Here is an 18,906-nt window from a genome sequence, read left to right on the forward strand (position 1 = left end):
ATCCTCTTTTACAACACACAGTCTGTGTCTATTCACTTTCATGCACCACTTCAGCCTCTAACACAGAGCCTTGACACAACCAATAATCCCATTAATCTTCTCGATCTTAATCTAATTTATGCTGGTGAACTGATTTAGGATCTGTCCAACAGCACCAAGAATAAATAGGAAATGATTGAACTGCTCAGTAGATCCAGAAGAATCTGTGCAGCAATAAACAAAGTTAATGTTTCAAGCCCATGATATTTCTTCTCATTTCCAACGTCTGCAGATTTTTGTTATTTATCCACTACGTGTAATCTTTCAGACCCAAGAAACTGAAATAGAACAAACCAGTAATTACAAATACAATTGAGTTTGTTTTAGATTGACCTTCCATCTGTGGCAATCTTTTGTCTCATAAGACCCAATGATATATCAACAGTTATACCTCTAATGCTACAGATTGAGTACTGGTCAAGTGCAGCTTTACACCCTGGTCCCATGCATTATTGACATATCCTCCCAAAGTATTAACTGCAACACCTGGTGCAGCTTGGCCTCTACTCTGACATGGTAGTCTTTGCTCAGTTTGCTGGACAAAAAGACAAAGGGTTAAAAAGATGTATTATTCACTGGAATATGTTTTGTTTGGGCCCTGTTTTGGCCAGCTAAGCTTTTTATTTTCCTGCTTGCATGCTCTGATACCCCTCTGAACAGTTAGTTTCCAATGGTTATTGACTGTCATGACCAAATCCCAATTCCTAGGGTCAACACCTGTCATCTTCATATCTCACTTCCTTTAAATATATCACCATCATTCATCTGACTAACTTGGTAAAGCCAGCATAAATGCCATTGGCTTAGCAATTATCTTAGGAATTAATACGTTCCAGGACCTCAGAGTTTGTGGCCTTGTATTGTCAAGAAGTGTTAAAGATATGAGTGAGCCAGAAGTGGAAATTGTTCATCCCTTTCTCCTGCCTAACATCTATAGTTCAGGTCTCATCAATATAAAGGAAAATGCTGAAGATGCAGGTTTGATAGATCCACAGTGTGGTATTCCCAGTCAGTTTGCTGTTGTTCTCACACACTTACTCAAGCTTGGACAAAACTACAGTTTTGTGATGCATGTGTTGATTTCACTAGTAAGTAACAAATTACTAGTGATATGTGAAGCTGTCACCCACCTTCAACATCATATTGTCAATGCTGTTAGATGGTAAAATGCTGGATAATGACATTTGTCTTTCCTGATGTTGACAATTAAACCAAACTCTTTACAGGCAGGAGAGAATGTGTCTATATTCCTCAACATTTTCTCTGTATGCAACTTAATTGACAAAATGTTAATCCTTTCTCTCCAGTGATGCATTGCTGAGTTAATTTTGAGAGCTTTTTGGTTTTATTTCAGTTTTGAATCTACAATATTTTCCTTCTGTTTAAATATTATTCAGTTCCCTGAGCTTCATGCAACAAATTACTAGGATTCAAGACATTTGGAAATAGTCTGCAGTTTGGACTCTGGGTTGATGAGATAAAGCAAAATAACTCCTGAAACATTTTGGATTGACTACCAGATTGAAAAAAAAATCATTAATTTTGTACTTTGAAATATCATAAATTATTGCCATTTGAGATTAATTTGATATATAAACTGATGGTTTTACAGCTGGAACAGTCTAGAGGAGTGAGGGATGTTCTGATTAAAGTTAGTAAGATGGACGTACAAAGGAACCTGTGGGTGCATCTTGAACTCGGAGTTACTGTTTAAACCTAATGTTTTAGGTGAAACTCTTTTAGGTCAGAGATGCATGGAATTCTTCCTACAACTGACACACACACACACACACACACACACACACACACACACACACACACACACACACACACACACACACACACACACACACACACACCTCCCTCAGAAAATTGTGCCACTTTAGAACTCATTGCTTCACATGGCAGTGGAGACAGGGTCATCGCATATTTCTCAGATAGAGATAGGTTTTTGTTAGACATACTTAAAAATGGCATGAAGAAGAATGTGCTTTAGATTCAATGATTGAAATGTAAATGGTTTTCAATGAAAGTACTTTAACATTTCAAAAGATTCATCGTGACATCAAGACTACAAAGGTAAAAAGGAGCAGCACCGTGGGTCAGTGGTCAGCACTACTGCCTCAGATCACCAGGGACCCGAGTTCAATTCCAGCCTTGGGTGGCTGTCTGTGTGGAGTTTGCACATTCTCCCTGTGTCTGCATGGGTTTCCTCCCACACTCCAAAGATGTGCAATTTAGGTGGATTGGCCATGCTAAATTGCCCATGAAATCCAGGGATGCATAGGTTAGGTGGATTAGCTATGGGAAATGCAAGGTTACAGAAATAAGGTTGTGGGGCAAGGGATAGTAGAGTGGATCTTGGTGGGATGCTCATTGAAGGGTCGGTGTGGACTTGATGGGCTGAATGGTCTGCTTCCACACTGTATGATTATGATTCTATAATGCTAATGCTGGGAACAGTAATAATAGGAATAACTCCAAGCAAACAACAGATCCATTGCGAACATAGATATAGAAGGTAAATTAAACATTCAAATTGAAGCTGTTTTACAAAGCCTGATAAGAACTCAACACCATTCTGGGAAAATATCTGCACCTGAAATATGAGTCAACTCTTTTCACAGATGAATTTGGTGAATATTATGACACCTTCTGTTTTCAATTAATGCTAATAAACATAGCACAGTAGTTACAAAAAGCACTCAGAGTTTACCAAATCGAATACTTATCTCCTGCTGCTACAGAATAAATGTGTTAAATAAGTTGTGCTATGACATTTTCCTCAATAAAGGCTGCATCATTTTTGGATTAAAGTAAAATAACTCCTAAACATTTTAGACTGACTACCAGATTGAAAAAAAACATTAATTTTGTACTTTGAAATATCATAAATTATTGCCATTTGAGATGAATTTGATATATAGGCTGATGGTTTTACAGCTGGAACAGTCTAGAGGAGTGAGGGATGTTCTGATTAAAGTTAGTAAGATCCTGAATGGTCTTGGCAAAATGGCCAAAGGATCCTGTGGGTGAATCTTGAACTGGGGGTTACTGTTTAAAACCTAATGTTTTAGGTAAGACTCTTTTAAGGCAGAGATGAGTGGAATTCTTCCCCCCTCAAGCTCCAGCTCCCTCAGAAAATTGTGCCACTTTCGAGCTCATTGCTTCACAAGACAGCGGAGGCAGGGTCATTATATACTTCTAATATAGAGATAGATTTTTGTTAGACAGTGAATCAAAACCTATAAGAGCAGCACCATTAGATGGCAATGTGGAATTCTGAACACAACCATGATCTTATTGAATGGCGGAACAGATTTGAAGAGCTGAATGGTTGACTTCAGCACCCATTTCCTATATTTGTATTTCCACATCACTCAAGGATTTGATATTACACACAACAACTGTGGATTCTCCCTACACAGAGCCAAAGATAAGGGGAAATTGGTGCCTCCCTTTGCAGGGATGAGATGCTGCAGATCATGGATGTCCTCTTCACCTCTACGGATCACCAAGATACCTACTAATGGAAATTGTTACTTGTGGTCACCCTCTAACAGCAAAGGGTCACCTGATTAATATGCTGTTTCCAATCCCACTACGCCCTGCAAGGAAAAAAGATGTCAACACTTCCTGACATGAAAGTCAGAGTGACACCTGGAGACTTCAGCTTACACCTTGATCTCTAGAGTGGACATCCAGCAACAACACCTCATAGCACACAGAAAGCACCTACATAATCACCCCCTGCCCAGACCATGGACACTGGCACCCTACACCTGCCAGCCCCTCAGGACCCTTATGACACTTTTTTGACTCACAGCCTATTCCTGCACTTTAAGTAGCAAACAGCACTGAATTGTTGCTGCAAGGACACTTTGCCTATAGGTAGGGACACACACTCAACTCTCACACTGGACCAGAATTCAGCCCACAGCTCTCAGTGCTCACTCAACTTGAACCTACCTTGAGTTGGTCAGTGAACAGGTATGATGCGATGAGCCAAATTGCATAGATGAAGACTCATGGAGAGTGGTCATTATAGAGCATGCAGGAGGTTGTTCTGAAGAAGCTGATGCATTATGGCTGGAATAGGCATTTATAGAACATAGAACACAGAACAATACAGCACAGAACAGGCCCTTCAGCCCACGATGTTGTGCCGAATATTTGCCCTAGCTTAAGCACCCATCCATGTATCTATCCAATTACCACTTAAAGTTCGCCAATGAATTCTAACTCTGCCACTCCCACAGGCAGTGCATTCCATGCCCCCACCACTCTCTGGGTAAAGAACCTACCCCTGACATCTCCCCTATACCTTCCACCCTTCACCCTAAATTTATGTCCCCTTGTAACACTCTGTTGTACCCGGGGAAAAAGTTTCTGATTGTCTACTCTATCTATTCCCCTGATCATCTTATACACCTCTATCAAGTCACCCCTCATCCTTCTCCGTTCCAATGAGAAAAGGCCTAGCACGCTCAACCTATCCTCATACGACCTATTCTCCATTCCAGGCAACATCCTGGTAAATCTTCTCTGCACCCTCTCCAAAGCTTCCACATCTTTCCTAAAGTGAGGCGACCAGAACTGCACACAGTACTCCAAATGTGGCCTAACCAAAGTCCTGTACAGCTGTAACATCACTTCACGACTCTTGAATTCAATCCCTCTGCTAATGAACGCTAATACACCATAGGCCTTCTTACAAGCTCTATCCACCTGAGTGGCAACTTTCAAAGCTCTATGAACATAGACCCCAAGATCCCTCTGCTCCTCCACCTTACTAAGAACCCTACCGTTAACCCTGTATTCCGCATTCTTATTTGTCCTTCCAAAATGGATAACCTCACACTTGGCAGGGTTGAACTCCATCTGCCACTCCTCAGCCCAGCTCTGCATCATATCTAAGTCCCTTTGTAGCTGACAGCAGCCCTCCTCACTATCCACAACTCCACCAATCTTCATATCGTCTGCAAATTTATTGACCCACCCTTCGACTCCCTCTTCCAAGTCATTAATAAAAATTACAAACAGCAGAGGACCCAGAACTGATCCCTGCAGAACTCCACTTGTAACTGAGCTCCAGGCTGAATATTTACCATCTACCACCACTCTCTGACTTTGACCGGTTAGCCAGTTTTCTATCCAACTGGCCAAATTTCCCTCTATCCCATGCCTCCTGACTTTCCGCATAAGCCTACCATTTGGCAAGCTGCAGCTCCAAGGTACCTCTTCTGCTTTACCTGTTGGGAATTTGCAATATCTAGTTTCTTAGTGGTTAAGAGAATTTGAAGTGGGATGTAGAGATAAAGAATTGTGGCTTTCGTGTGGTGCAAACTCATAGAAATAAGGTTGTCACCACTGGAGGACAAAATTATGAAGCTGTCTTTTAAGGAATATCAGGTGATTTTTTTCTCAATGAGAGGATCAGATTTCTTTTCCACATTCTCTATTGAAACTCTATTTTGTCACCATATTCACCATAACTTTGACTACACTGCAGACAGAAAAACATTCTCCCATAGTCTCAAGGTATTTAGTGCAAGAAAACAGAAGTAACATCAGTTATGATGGATTGTACTTGCTGCATATCTTCCTTTCCCAAACTTAAAACAATACTTAAAATACAAAATAAAAAACAATTAAGAAATATAGGTATAGACTTTCAACTGATTTTGTATAGTAGAATCTGGATCCAGAGGACACAGTAGAAAGATAGCAAACTGGATATTAAACAGAAAACAATGAGTGTGGGTTAAAGGCATTTACTCAAACTCATGGAAAGTGGGATGATGTTGTTCCACAGCGATGACTTCCAGGTCAATTGCTGTTTACATAAATAACATGGATTTGTGAACCAGAAGTATAATACCAAAACTTACCATTGACTGTGTTGGAGAATTCTATATTAATACAAGACAGCAACTCCAAAAGAGGAGGAAAGTGATTGGAAGGGCAAGGGCACAGAGCACTTGCCTTCAGGACTACATGGGACTTTTGTTTTGCTCATTTTAATAGTAAACTGCTCATTCCTAATGTAGAATGTGGTGTCTATACCATCCAGGATATTATGGTGCCTATTTTACATCTATAAGTTAAACATGGATTTAAGCAATATTCTCAGCCTCGGTATAGGAAAATCCTATTAAATAGGAAAGTTGAGGAACATGGAGAAAAAACAAATACTGGCAATACCCCAAATGGAATTGGTCAAAATTTAACAATTTGCATGCTTTGCATCAACATAACTGATATCGAACTTCTGTTTAAATGAACAGATTACAAACCAAGGCTACAACCTTACTGCATTTCTGCACAATCCAATATACGTACTGAAGACATATTGCTTTAAAAGGCTAAATGTTACCTTTAACAAATTAAAATTATAAGTGCAGGTCAAGAAAATAACATAATTGGCCCAGCTCACAAACAAGCTTAGTGCTGTTATCCCAGAGGGAAGTTGATGCAAGAGAGATCTACAGGTATTTAAGCTTTCCTTAACAGTGATAATTATTCTACTAACATGACCTTGGAGAATCAGACAACCTTTCCTGCATCAGGCCAATCACTTTCAAGGTAACTATGTACGCCCACGTTTCACAACTGTTTTTCTTTTGAAAAAAAAAATCACAGGAGCCTGTATCCTTTTTATGACTGCAGAAACAAACAAGGTGCTTCCTACCTTATTTGATCATTTCTCTGTTAGCTTCAGAAAAGTGACAGCAGCATCGATTGCACTCTTGTGAATTATGCCATCATCTTCCTGCAAGACAGTGCTACTGATTAGTATTACTTCAGGGTCTTGACATCAAGTGCAGAATTAGGATTTATTTGCTTTTGCTTTTGAAACTGTTTGCATTTCCTTTCAAATTACACAGATTTCTATTAATAAACTTGATAAATTTAATAAATAAATGAACAATACCTTATAGCTAACAGGAGCATAGTTTGTCATAAACATTTGAATATCAAAAACAGTCTAAGCTTTAAGTGGATTACTTAATTCTTCTCAGTCAGATTTTGAATAATCAGTTTCATAGTACTAAGATTTTGATAAAATATTACATTCGTTGTCACGATTACTCAAGTATAAAGTACAAGAGTACAGTGAAAAAATGTGTATAATGTTGCCACATATGGCGCCATCTTAGGTACAAAATACCTGGGTACAAAATCTTAGTTACAGAAATAGAAAAATAAGGAAATAAGCAAAAAAACGTTCAGCACTACACAGTCTTCTTAGCATAAATGGAGAAAAATAAAGAAATTAAGATAAGATGTCAAACTTTACAATCCTTAAACATGCACACAGAGTTTCTCTCCTGATATCAGGGCATAATGAAATAACTCAGTCCATCAGAAAATAAAGATTTAAATAAAATTTGTTTCTCCAGATTTCAAAAATAGGCCAAGTTCAAATGAAAGCAATTACTTTCTGTTTTTAATCATTTGGATATCAAAACATTTTCTAGTTTGTGACAAAGGAAAGTTTATTTCTAGCTATTTATTTAATTCGGAAAAAAAACATAATTTGCGTATCTTGAATTTTGGAGAACACAGTAAGCCATGCCATTTTCTTAAATCTGTACCAATGGTTTTCTCCTCATGAGCTGCCCAATCTATTTTTCCATCCTGCTGTTTGCCTTTTAAATGTTATTCCTTTTCATGCAGGATCTAATTTGTTGTTAAAAGAACTTAAGGATTCTGCTCTGGCAATGTATTTTGACAGAGTAATTTATGATTGGATGTGGTACAGTAAAGCTGTGGAGTGCTCCAGGTTTTCCCCAACACTTGATTTGCACATATTTCAATTATATAGTGACAAAATAGACAAGGTCATAATAACCAACAACCTGCTCAGCCTAGTTCAACATTTACAACCCAGCCTGCAGACACAATAAGGGCTCATAATTTTAAAAGTGAATTGTACATATGGTGATGAAAAGAAGGATGTAATATTTGGTTGCACACAGCACACATTTTGTTGCTCATGTCTTTAATTAAATTGAAAGAAACTTTATGTATATAATGCCTTTTGAGACCTCAGAATACAGTAACAAGATTTTTAGCTAATTAATTGCTTTTAAATGTAACTTAAAGATACGGTAACCAACTTGTGCACAGCAAGTTACAATGTGCACCAGCAGAGAGTTAACAGACCCTTTTTAATTCTGTTGTTGGAGGGAATCCAGATGGACAAGATTTACATGTATTTGGAAAGGCAAGGACTGATTAGGTATAGTCGGCATGGCTTTGTGCATGGGAAATCATGTCATACAAAGTTGATTTTGTTTTAAGTAACAAAGGGGTTCGATGAGGGCAGAGAGGTGGACATGATCTATATGGACTTCAGTAAGGCGTTCAATGAGATTCCTCATGGGAAATTGGTCAGCAAGGTTAGAACTTTTGGAATACAGGGAGAACTAGCCATTTAGATACAGAACTGGCTCAAAGGTAGATGACAGAGGGTGGTGGTGGACGGTTGCCTTTCAGACTGTAAGTCTGTGACCAGTGGTGTCCCACAAGGATCAGTGCTGGGTCCACTGCTTTTTGTTATTTTTATAAATTTGTATGTAAACATATGAGGTATAGTAATAAGTTTGCAGATGACACCAAAATAGAAGGTGTCGGGACAACGAAGAAGGTTACCTCAGAGTACAACAGGATCTTGATCAAATGGGCCAATGGGCTGAGGAGTAGCAGATGGAGTTTAATTTAGATAAATGCCAGGTGGTGCATTTGGAAAAGCAAATCTTAGCAGGACTTACACACTTAATGGTAAGGCCCTGGGCAATGTTGCTGACCAAAGAGACCTTGGAGTCAGGTTCATAGCTCCTTGAAAGTAGAGTTACAGGTAAATAGGATAGTGAAAAATGTATTTGGTACATTTGCTTTTATTGTCAGAGCATTGCATATCAGAGTTGGGACGGCATATTGCAGCAATACAGGACATTGGTTAGGCCACTTCTGAAATATTGCGTGGAATTCTGGTCTCCTTCCTGTCGGAAGGATGTTGTGAAACTTGAAAGGGTTCAGGAAAGGTTTACAAGAATGTTGCCAAGGTTGGAGGTTTTAAGCTGAGGCTGAATAGGCTGAGGCTGTTTTCCCTGGATCATCGGAGGCTGAGGGGTGACCTTATAGAGGTTTATAAAATCATGAGGGGCATGGATGATATAAATAGACAAGATCTTTTCCCTGGAGTAGAGGAGTCCAGAAGTAGAGGGGCATAGATTTATGGTGAGAGGAGAAAGATTTAAAAGGTACCTAAGGGCAACCTTTTCATGCAGAGGGTGGTATGTGTATGGAATAAGCTGCCTGGGGAAATGGTGGAGGCTGGTACAATTACAACATTTAAAATACATCTGGATAGGTATATGAATAGAAAGGATTTAGAAGGATATAGGGCAAATGAAACTAGATCAGTTAGGATACATGACTTACAATGTGGAAACAGGCCCTTCGGCTCAACAAGTCCACACTGACCCACTGAAGCGCACCCAGCCAGACCCATTCCCCTATGTTTACCCCTGCACCTAACACTATGGGCAATTTAGCATGGCCAATTCACCTGACTTGTACATTTTTGGATTGTGGGAGGAAACCAGAGCACCCAGAGGAAACCCACACAGACACAGGGAGAATGTGCAAACTCCACACAGTCAGTCTCCTGAGGTGGAAATTGAACCTGGGTCTCTGGCGCTGTGAGGCAGCAGTGCTAACCACTGTGCCACCGTACCGCCCTAGGATTGGAGGATTTGAGCTATAGGAAGAGGTTGAAAAGGCTGTGGCTGTTTTCTCTGTAGCATTGGAGGCTGAGGCGTGACCTTATAGAGGTTTATAAAATCATGAGCGGACATGGATAGAGTCAATAGACAAAGTCTTTTCCCTGTGGTAAGGCACTCCAGAACTAAAGGGCATAGGTTTAGGGTGAGAGGGGAAAGATATAAAAGAGACCTAAGGGGCAACCTTTTCCACAGAGGGGGTGGTACATGTATATAATGAGCTGCCAGACCAAGTGGTGGAAGCTAGTACAATTGCAACATTTAAAATGCATCTGATGGGTACGTGACTAGGAATGGTTTGGAGGAATATGGGCCGGGTGCTGGCAGGTGGGACTAGATTGTGTTGGGATATTGGGTCGGCATGGATGAGTTGGATTGAAGGGTCTGTTTCCATGCTGTACATCTCTATGACTCTATATCTAGTCAGCATGACAATTGGACCGAAGGGTCTGTGTCTGTGCTGTATATCTCTATGACTCTATGAATGTATTGATTCCAGTGATTGGTAAATACATTGAACTCAAAAAAGTTCAGCAAAGTAATTATAAATGAAATATTTTAATTCATATGTATCACCAGATTAAAATTAATAAAACAATGTAAAAAAGATCAGATATTTTCCTTTTATAATCTTGTTTTAATCTTCAGTTTAGTTAAATTATTTGTCATGTTGCATTTCTGACAGAACAATAGCACTTATTTTAAATGCTGCCTCTATTGTTGTGGTTCTGTTCGCCGAGCTGGAAGTTTTTGTTGCAAACGTTTCGTCCCCTGGCTAGGCGACATCATCAGTGCTTGGGAGCCTCCTGCGAAGCGCTTCTTTGATGTTTCCTCGGCGAACAGAACCACAACAACAAGCACCCGAGCTACAAATCTTCGCACAAACTTTAAATGCTGTCTCTTTTGACAACCTGCATACCCATCAATTACCAACTGATATGGCTACTTACCAGTTGTGAGGAATTTAAAATCTAGCTCAATCATATTGATAAAGATCACTTTCTTGCACTATGGAACTAGAGGTCACACCAAAGCATTGTACCACCATCTAGTATTTGTTGCAGGCAATCAACAAATTCAGAGAAGCACAATTAAATGTAACTGAAGGACTCAGAAATGTTGCGATTCATAAAGTTGTTACTAAAATATCCAAACTAAAAATAGTATGTTCTTTACTCTTGAGCATTAAAGTATTGAATGTGAATATCATGATTTTTAAAAATTGAAAATACTAAATGATATTGTGATGGAATTGGTGTAATTACTTTTGAGGCAGATCTTCCCAGTTTCTAAGGGAACAAAAGCTGAAACTGAGATTGGCAAACAAAACTTTTGGACAGACTAAAACTGGTTGAGGGAATATGAAGGGAAGCACAGAAAAGCTCAGTAGTTGTAGCTGAATTGTCCAAACGGTGCAGTATAGGCAAGCTGAAGAAGACAGAGGTGAAATTAAGCAATGGCAACTCAGTGTCACAGCTCTTTTACTTGAAGATAACATTCATGAATCTACAGCATCAGACTGAATTGAGGAGGTTTTAGTACACGTGCCATTTTTTTGGGATGATCATGCTGGTAGATTTCAGATTGGTTGTGCATTGCAGTTGGCTGAGAATAACAATAGCTCCTAGAAGGCGAGAAGCTGAACTTTTTTGTGAGGAGTACAAGTATTGAAGAACATTTTTACTGAGTTTTCAATCCTAATTGCTGAGTGAACCACAAAGCCAATTCTTAAGAGTAACCTCGGTTTTATCTGCCACTTAATGAGTAATTTACAGTTTATAATTGGGTAACAATTTGCCTGGTAAATCACATTTAATATGTTGATTCTAGATCTTAGAATATAAGTTGCTTTTCAAGATAATATTTTGTTTTGTTTGATTCTTGTATCGTAAACATTCTTCTGTTTTAAACCAAGAAACATTGTGGTTTAATATTTTTTATTAAACAAATGGGATTTTGGACTTCTCACAAAAAATATTACTGATCTCTACCACAATCATAACATCCATTAAATGTATAACTATCGTTCTTAATTTTGAAAAGGCAATGTACTTACAATTACCTAGTAAATGGGATTTATTCTTAGGAATAACAGTACAAATCACTTTAATCCTGCACATGATTATTATTGTTACTGCATTTTAAGCTCTTGGTAAAAATGGATCAGTCGGAAGATTTCAATATTGCTCTAGGTCTTATTAAAATAAAATGCACATCTGCAGTGGAAATACTATAAAAATAGTACTTTCCTTATTCACCTTCTGGCATCATAAATTTAACAGATGGCTGTGTGAAAACACACCTAAAAAGCATTTATTCTGGTGATTCATTTTTATTGCCAATAAAACTGAAACTTTACCTAAAGGTAACCTTACAATTGAATACTCCAATGTGACATTGCAGGTCAACAGCTAGCCAAGGGCTGCAGCTCACTTGTCAGTGATGTGCAGTGTACTGTATTAGCTATTCACATCTATTTAATGTTTTGGACCCACTGCAAGCCTGGCATGCTATAGATGCTGGGAAAGTATCCAACCCTTGTAGATCAGGAACCATGCTGATTGCTTCAAAATTCATAATCACAAAAAAACCACTCACTAGCTCACATAACATATTTCATTCCATCTCAAAAAATGATGTATTAATTTTAGAAAAAGAAACAGCCTTGTAAAATACCACACTGATTCAGTTCAAAAACTGTCATCTTTTGTCTGTTGCAGCTGCTGACAGTGTCATTTTTTTCAACAGCAAACTCTCTTCCCAACTGCGCCACAAATTCAGTATATGACCAGCGATTGCTTATTTTGCATCTGAAAATTACTCCTTTATGATAGCTTTGCTGTAAAATCTCACTTATAATGGAAGGATGCTCATTGTGATTACCTGGTCGCAGTTCAGTGTGACACATTTGCTTTGCATTTGCATACTGGTTGTATTGGGTCATTTGATTGATCATCTGAATCAAGAACTTGCATTCTTCATCAAGCAAAGAAACTTCTAAATGTCAGCAGTAACTTCCAAAAAAATCCTTCAATATTAAGTGACATGATGCAATAAATATGTTAACATTCACTCCTTCTTAATATATAACTCTCAACTCTACCACAAATTCACCATAATATGAATTATGCCAAGAGATGGTAATTTAAAAAACATGCTAATATTAAGTTAAATGTAGCTCTCAATAAAATAAGCACCAAATCTGGGAAGAATAAATTAGCATTCAACCAAAAGGATATGCTTTTGTTCATGCAAGTTACAGATTGCGAACAAAGGCTCTCAGCTTTTGAAGTATGGATTCTTTGATTGATGTGGTTTGAGAGGTTTTTTTTGAAGAGAGAGGGTTTGGCTGATCTCTAAACAAGCAGGTACTGAAAGCACATTGGTTCAATTTTCTTGAGTACACAGAGGAAATATGATTCTGGACAGTTAGTCAGGTTTCAAACAAGAAACTATGGGGTATAGAGCTGGGATTTAGAACTAGACATTTATGCGATAAAGAAGCCTTGCAAATTCAATTCCAGGATCGGTCATCCTGTCTCAGGTTGGTATCCCCAACATCAAGGCACTAGTTACTGTGCATGATGTACAATGGGCAGGCCACGTTGTCTGCATGCATGATACAAGATTTCCAAAGCAAGCTCTCTATTCCAAGCTTCATCACGTAAGTAGTCACCATGATGGCAGAGAAAACATTTAAAGGGTATCTTCAATTTCTCTGTGAAAAATGCAACATTCCTACTTGCTCCTAGGAACCTCATGCCTGGGGCTGCCCCAACTGAGGAAGAAATATGGTGGTGGTGCCAACCATCTTGAGCACCTCTAACCAGCTCAGAAGCAGGCAAGTTCAAACAATGGAAATAGGGAGGAAAAACTGACTCATCCTCATTCACCTCTTTAAACGCATGTCCCACCTCCTGTAGGTTGTGGATTCAACATTAGACAGTTCAGTAAACACAACTCTTGAGTGGAATAAAGTTAACTTCAGTCTCAAGGGACTACCTAAGAAGAAAGTAACCTTAGCACTGTGAGAGGACACATGCGTAACTAAAGCCTGTATCTTTTCAAAATCATGATCAGAGATAGTAAAATAAGTATACTAGCAGCGTAGTCTATTTTTACATTACAGTGTTGTTCTTGAGGGTTTTCTGGTAATTGCTTATTGAGTCAAGTTGATTTAAATTATTCATCTCTCTCTCTGTCCTCTTGCTGGCTGCAAGATAAAGCAGCTTAACTGACTTTCTTCACTAAACTGTTTTAGCCACCCTTTGGGTAAAAATTGGACAAGTACGTTATAGAAATATATGGCAGATCCAAAATCCTGTTTCGATCCCAAGGGAGTCCTCATGTGGCAAATCCATATTTTTAGGTCATATAACTAGAAGCTGTGCAGTAAGGGCACAATCATTAAAGGAAAAGTCTTAAGACTATTTCCAGTATTTACCAGCATGTTATATCTAAGCAAATACCCAAAGTTTGTAACTAAATAATTTAATTTTGCACATATTTTCCAGGTATGAAGTCAGAAGCAACAAGCATCACTAATTTGCTACATTAAAGTCTGGATTGTCAGTTTTAGCTCAGTAGTAGCACTGTTGCCCCTAATTTAAAAGACCTAGATTCAGAGCTTAATCTTGGAATTTGAACACAATGTAATTTAATGAGTACTATAGAGCCAAAAGTGCTTTGTTGCAATTGAGCTGTTAATCAATTTTCTGTCTGAAATGAAAATGATTCCAATAACTCCCACTTCAAAATTCCAAAAATAGCATGGTGTACTCATCAATATCATACCTTAACCCACATCTGAAACAGATTCTCATTATTTATTTAATTGTTGCTGTGGTTCTGTTCGCCGAGCTGGAAGTTTTTGTTGCAAACGTTTCGTCCCCTGTCTAGGTGACATCCTCAGTGCTTGGGAGCCTCCTGTGAAGCGCTTCTGTGTTGTTTCCTCCGGCATTTATAGTGGCACTATAAATGCCGGAGGAAACACCACAGAAGCGCTTCACAGGAGGCTCCCAAGCACTGAGGATGTCACCTAGACAGGGGACGAAACATTTGCAACAAAAACTTCCAGCTCGGCAAACAGAACCACAGCAACGAGCACCCGAGCTACAAATCTTCTCACAAACATTTAATTGTTGTTTATGAGATCTTGTTCTGCAGACATGGACTATGTTTACATTGTCGAGAAAGAGTTGCAATGTAGCATTTTGGGAAATTCTGAGATCACAAAAAATGCTACAGAAATACAAGTCTTTCTTTTTACTGTTGAACAGATGTATATACAGTATCTCTAATTAATGACATCAGCTTCTTTGTTAATATTTAATTGCCAGATCTACAAGATTCCTGAAGGCAAACCCTTTTCCAAATTCAAGTAGTCAATTCATTTTGTGAAATATGCAATTAGGTCAATTTTATCTCAATTGTTCCACAGGTATTCAAGGATGACATCAATCTGGTATTTTGCTCACCACTCTCAAGGTTAGCACAGTTTTACCTGTCAATTCAAGTACACACCAATATTATTTTTCTTGTTCCTCAGCCTCTTCCTTGCTCAGATGCATGTAATACTGCTGCTCCTTTCTCATCAATCTGGCACCATCATTATTTTTCTTGAGCTTAATGTCAATATCACTCCTTTTCCTTTCCAGAAAGTCAAAAAATTCAATCACACGTCAGCAGCGAATCCCCTGCCACTCATCTAGTCAATTCCAATCGTTTCCTTCTTGTAATGCTCCTTATGCTAAAAATACTGTTTTTTGCTCCTCGTTTTTAATTGAAGCAGCTATGCTTGCTTTGTACATGATACAACTTCAAATTTAATTGCCACCAATTGTTGCATATATCACTTTTTGCCCCCAGCACCTTGTGGTCACACAAATAGCCTGGCAAGTTTTCTTGAGCAGACTGTATCTCCTATATTAAAACCTGAGCTACTTTCTCTCCACCCTATTGAGTTAGTGTAGTAAAATGCAACAGTCGATAACAACAGTTGAATTTATATAGCCCTTTTAACATTGTAACATGTCGCAAAGTGCCTCACAGGAGCTTTAACAATTCAAAGTTGACACTGAACCATATAAAGTGATGATATTGAAGCAGATGATCAAAAGGTTGGCCAAAGAGGTCAGTTTTAAGGAGCACCTTAAAAGAATAAGGAAAGCCAGGGAAAAAGGTGTAGTAAGGTAGAGGCAGCAGAAGCTCAGTTGCCAATTAAATTCAGGGTTACTCAAAAATCCAAAATTATATGGATTGTATGAGTATGAATTAAGATCCATGCAATGGATTTTTTCATGTCCTTAGCTCTCAATTTAATGTAAAGGAAACAAAATTATCAAAGCTGTGATTTTAAACCTGTCTGCTGGTATAAATTAAACAGGTAAACATCAAAATCACCAGTGATGTTACAACTATTGCATTGCAGTGACCATGTCAATACAATTTTGCTCCAATATTTCTCCTTGGTTTTGAAGCCCAGGGTTCAAACAAGCACTCCAAATAGGTTTGGCAAGGTTCTTTACAAATGAAGCACTTTCAGTGTTGTATTTCAATTATTCTTAAATAAAGACCAACACTGTTGACTGAAGCAAAGAGTATGACAGAGACACTAAATACATTAAAATTAATAAATGAATTCTATCATTACCAAATTGGAAAATTGTGACAATTGCCCAATTGAATACGAGGGCAAATGAACAGTATACTGATAAAGAGATGCTAAAAGGGCTGGCAGCATTCCCTACAGAGAAGTTAGAGAACATCCCCAGCATTGAAGCACTGACCAGCCTTGATCAACTGCAATGCGTGAGACAAGTCATCCGTGTGACCAACACGAAACTACCCAAGCAGGTGCTCTACTCCCAGTTCTGAAATAGCAGATGAGCCCTAAGACAGAGGAAGTGCTTCTATGATCCTCTTAAGGCCTCACTGGTGGAGTGCAGCATTCCCACAGACACCTGGGAATCACTGGCCCAAAACTATCAAAAGTAGAGGAGGAGCATGCGGGAAAGCATCAAGCACTTTGAGACTTACCATCAGAAAAATGGAAGGCCCAAGTGAAAACAGTGTAAGGAGCACATTGCTACACCAGTGCCCTACCCACCCCTTCCCGTGATCACCTTCTACCCCAAGTGTATCTGCCACAACTGTCTGTATAGCCACCTACTGACTCACCCTGAGAATAGAAGAGAATGGTGGTGGTGGTGGTGATGCTGATGATTGCTGATATTGATGATGATCCCAAAAGATTGGGATGGGATACATGCTAGACTTCTAAGAGAGATAAAGGAGCAAATTGTCCAGTCATTGACAGAAATTTTTCAGACTTGTCTGAACACTGGATTCGTCCTGGGACACTGGAGGTTTGAAAATTTGACGCTGCTTTTTAGAAAGGAACAAAAGGTAACCCAAGAAGCTACAGACCTGTCAGCTTGACCTCAATACTTGGAAAACTGATGGAGGTTATAATATGGGAAAAGTTAAATATACACTCAGAGAAGAATAAGTTAATACAGCCAACAAGGCTTTGCTAAGGACAGGTCATGTCTGACAAGCTTAATTCAGTTCTTTGAAGAAGTGACACAGACAGTGGATGAGTGTAGTGTTGTGGGTGTTATATATTTGATTTGGTGCCACATGGCAGGTTGGTTAGTAAATTAAAAATGTTTGAGATTGACGGATCCTTGGGAGCATGGAAATTGAAGTTAGCTAAAAGATTGGAAACAGAGGGTAGGTATAAATGGGCACTTCTCAGACCGAGTTGAAATGTTTCCAGGGATCGGTTTTGGGAGCCTCACTCTTTCTGATTTATGTAAACAATTTTGAGAGGAGTGTTGAGGTCCAAATTTGCAGATGATGCTAAGTGAGAGAAAATAGTGAATTGTGAAGATGAGTCAGAACAACTTCAGATGGACATTGACAAGTTGGCCAAATGGACAACACCTCGCAGATAAATTTCAATGCAGAGAATTGTGAGGTAATGAGGCGGAAGAAACACAGAGGGACAATAGAGGCTCAATGGCACAACTCTGAGGCAAGTATAAGAGTACAGGGACCTTGGGATTCATGTGCATAATTCTCCAGAGGTGGTCAGGCAAGTTGAAACAGTTGGTAAAAGGAGTTTGTAGGATACTTGGGTTTATAAATAGAGGCATAGAGTATAGAACCAAAAAAATTGATGCTACACCTCTATAAATCATTGGTCAGGCCACATTTGGAGTACTGTGTTCAGTCCAAGGTACCTAACTTAAGGAGAATGTTAAAGCCCTGGAAAGAGTACAAAGGAGATTTACAAGAATAATACCAGGAGTGAGAGGTTTCAGATAGAAGATTAGAGCAACTAAGCTAATTCTCTTTGATGCTGAGAAGATTAAGTGGTGACCTTATTGAGGTCTTCAAACTATGAACAATTCTGACAGGATAAAAAAGGATATTTTGTTTCCATTCATTGGTATGCCAGCAAGAGCTAGGAGTGAGATGAGGAGAAACTTCTTTACTCAGAAAGTTGTTAGAATTTGGAATGTACTACCTGAAAGAGTGGTGGAGACTGATTCCATGAGGATTTGAAAGAGAGCTGGTTGTATGTTTGAAAGTGAGTTAGAGGCTACGAGATAGGGAAGAGAATGAGACGAGCTGGGTAGCGTGTTGGGAGGCAGTATTGATACTTTTTTCCAAATGGCCTCCTTCTGTACTGTAAAATTCTATGAATTCATTGCTTCCTTAGTTTTATACCTGTCACTATTTTACACTGATGATGTACATGGATACATGGGTCACTTTATACTTCCACAGAACTACATCGGCGGCACGGTGGTGGCAGTGGTTAGCACTGCTGCCTCATCGCGCCAGAGACCCAGGTTCAATTCCCACCTCAGGTGACTCTCTGTGTGGAGTTTGCACATTCTCCCCGTGTCTACGTGGGTTTCCTCCAGGTGCTCCGGTTTCCTCCCACAATCCAAAAATGTGCAGGTTAGGTGAATTGGCCATGCTAAATTGCCTGTAGTGTTAGGTGAAGGGGTAAATGTAGGAGAATGGGTCTGGGTGGGTTACGCTTCGGCGGGTCAGTGTGGAC

General features: G+C 39.1%; 1 protein-coding gene across 7 annotated transcripts in view; it reads right to left on the minus strand.

Moving 5' to 3' along the window:
- The window catches only part of pcdh15b (protocadherin-related 15b), a 1,538,224-nt gene that overhangs the window by 1,296,842 nt on the left and 222,476 nt on the right, over nt 1-18,906 (minus strand). For all 7 annotated transcript variants that reach the window (XM_087999065.1, XM_087999066.1, XM_087999064.1 and 4 more), the window contains exon 2: nt 6,731-6,811. The gene's annotated coding sequence lies outside the window, so the exon portion shown is untranslated. The remainder of the gene's footprint in view (nt 1-6,730; nt 6,812-18,906) is intronic.

The sequence above is a fragment of the Chiloscyllium plagiosum genome, unplaced genomic scaffold, assembly GCF_037043375.1.
Source record: "Chiloscyllium plagiosum isolate Xiang-an unplaced genomic scaffold, Cpla_swu_hap1 HiC_scaffold_22, whole genome shotgun sequence".
Classification (NCBI taxonomy): domain Eukaryota; kingdom Metazoa; phylum Chordata; class Chondrichthyes; order Orectolobiformes; family Hemiscylliidae; genus Chiloscyllium; species Chiloscyllium plagiosum.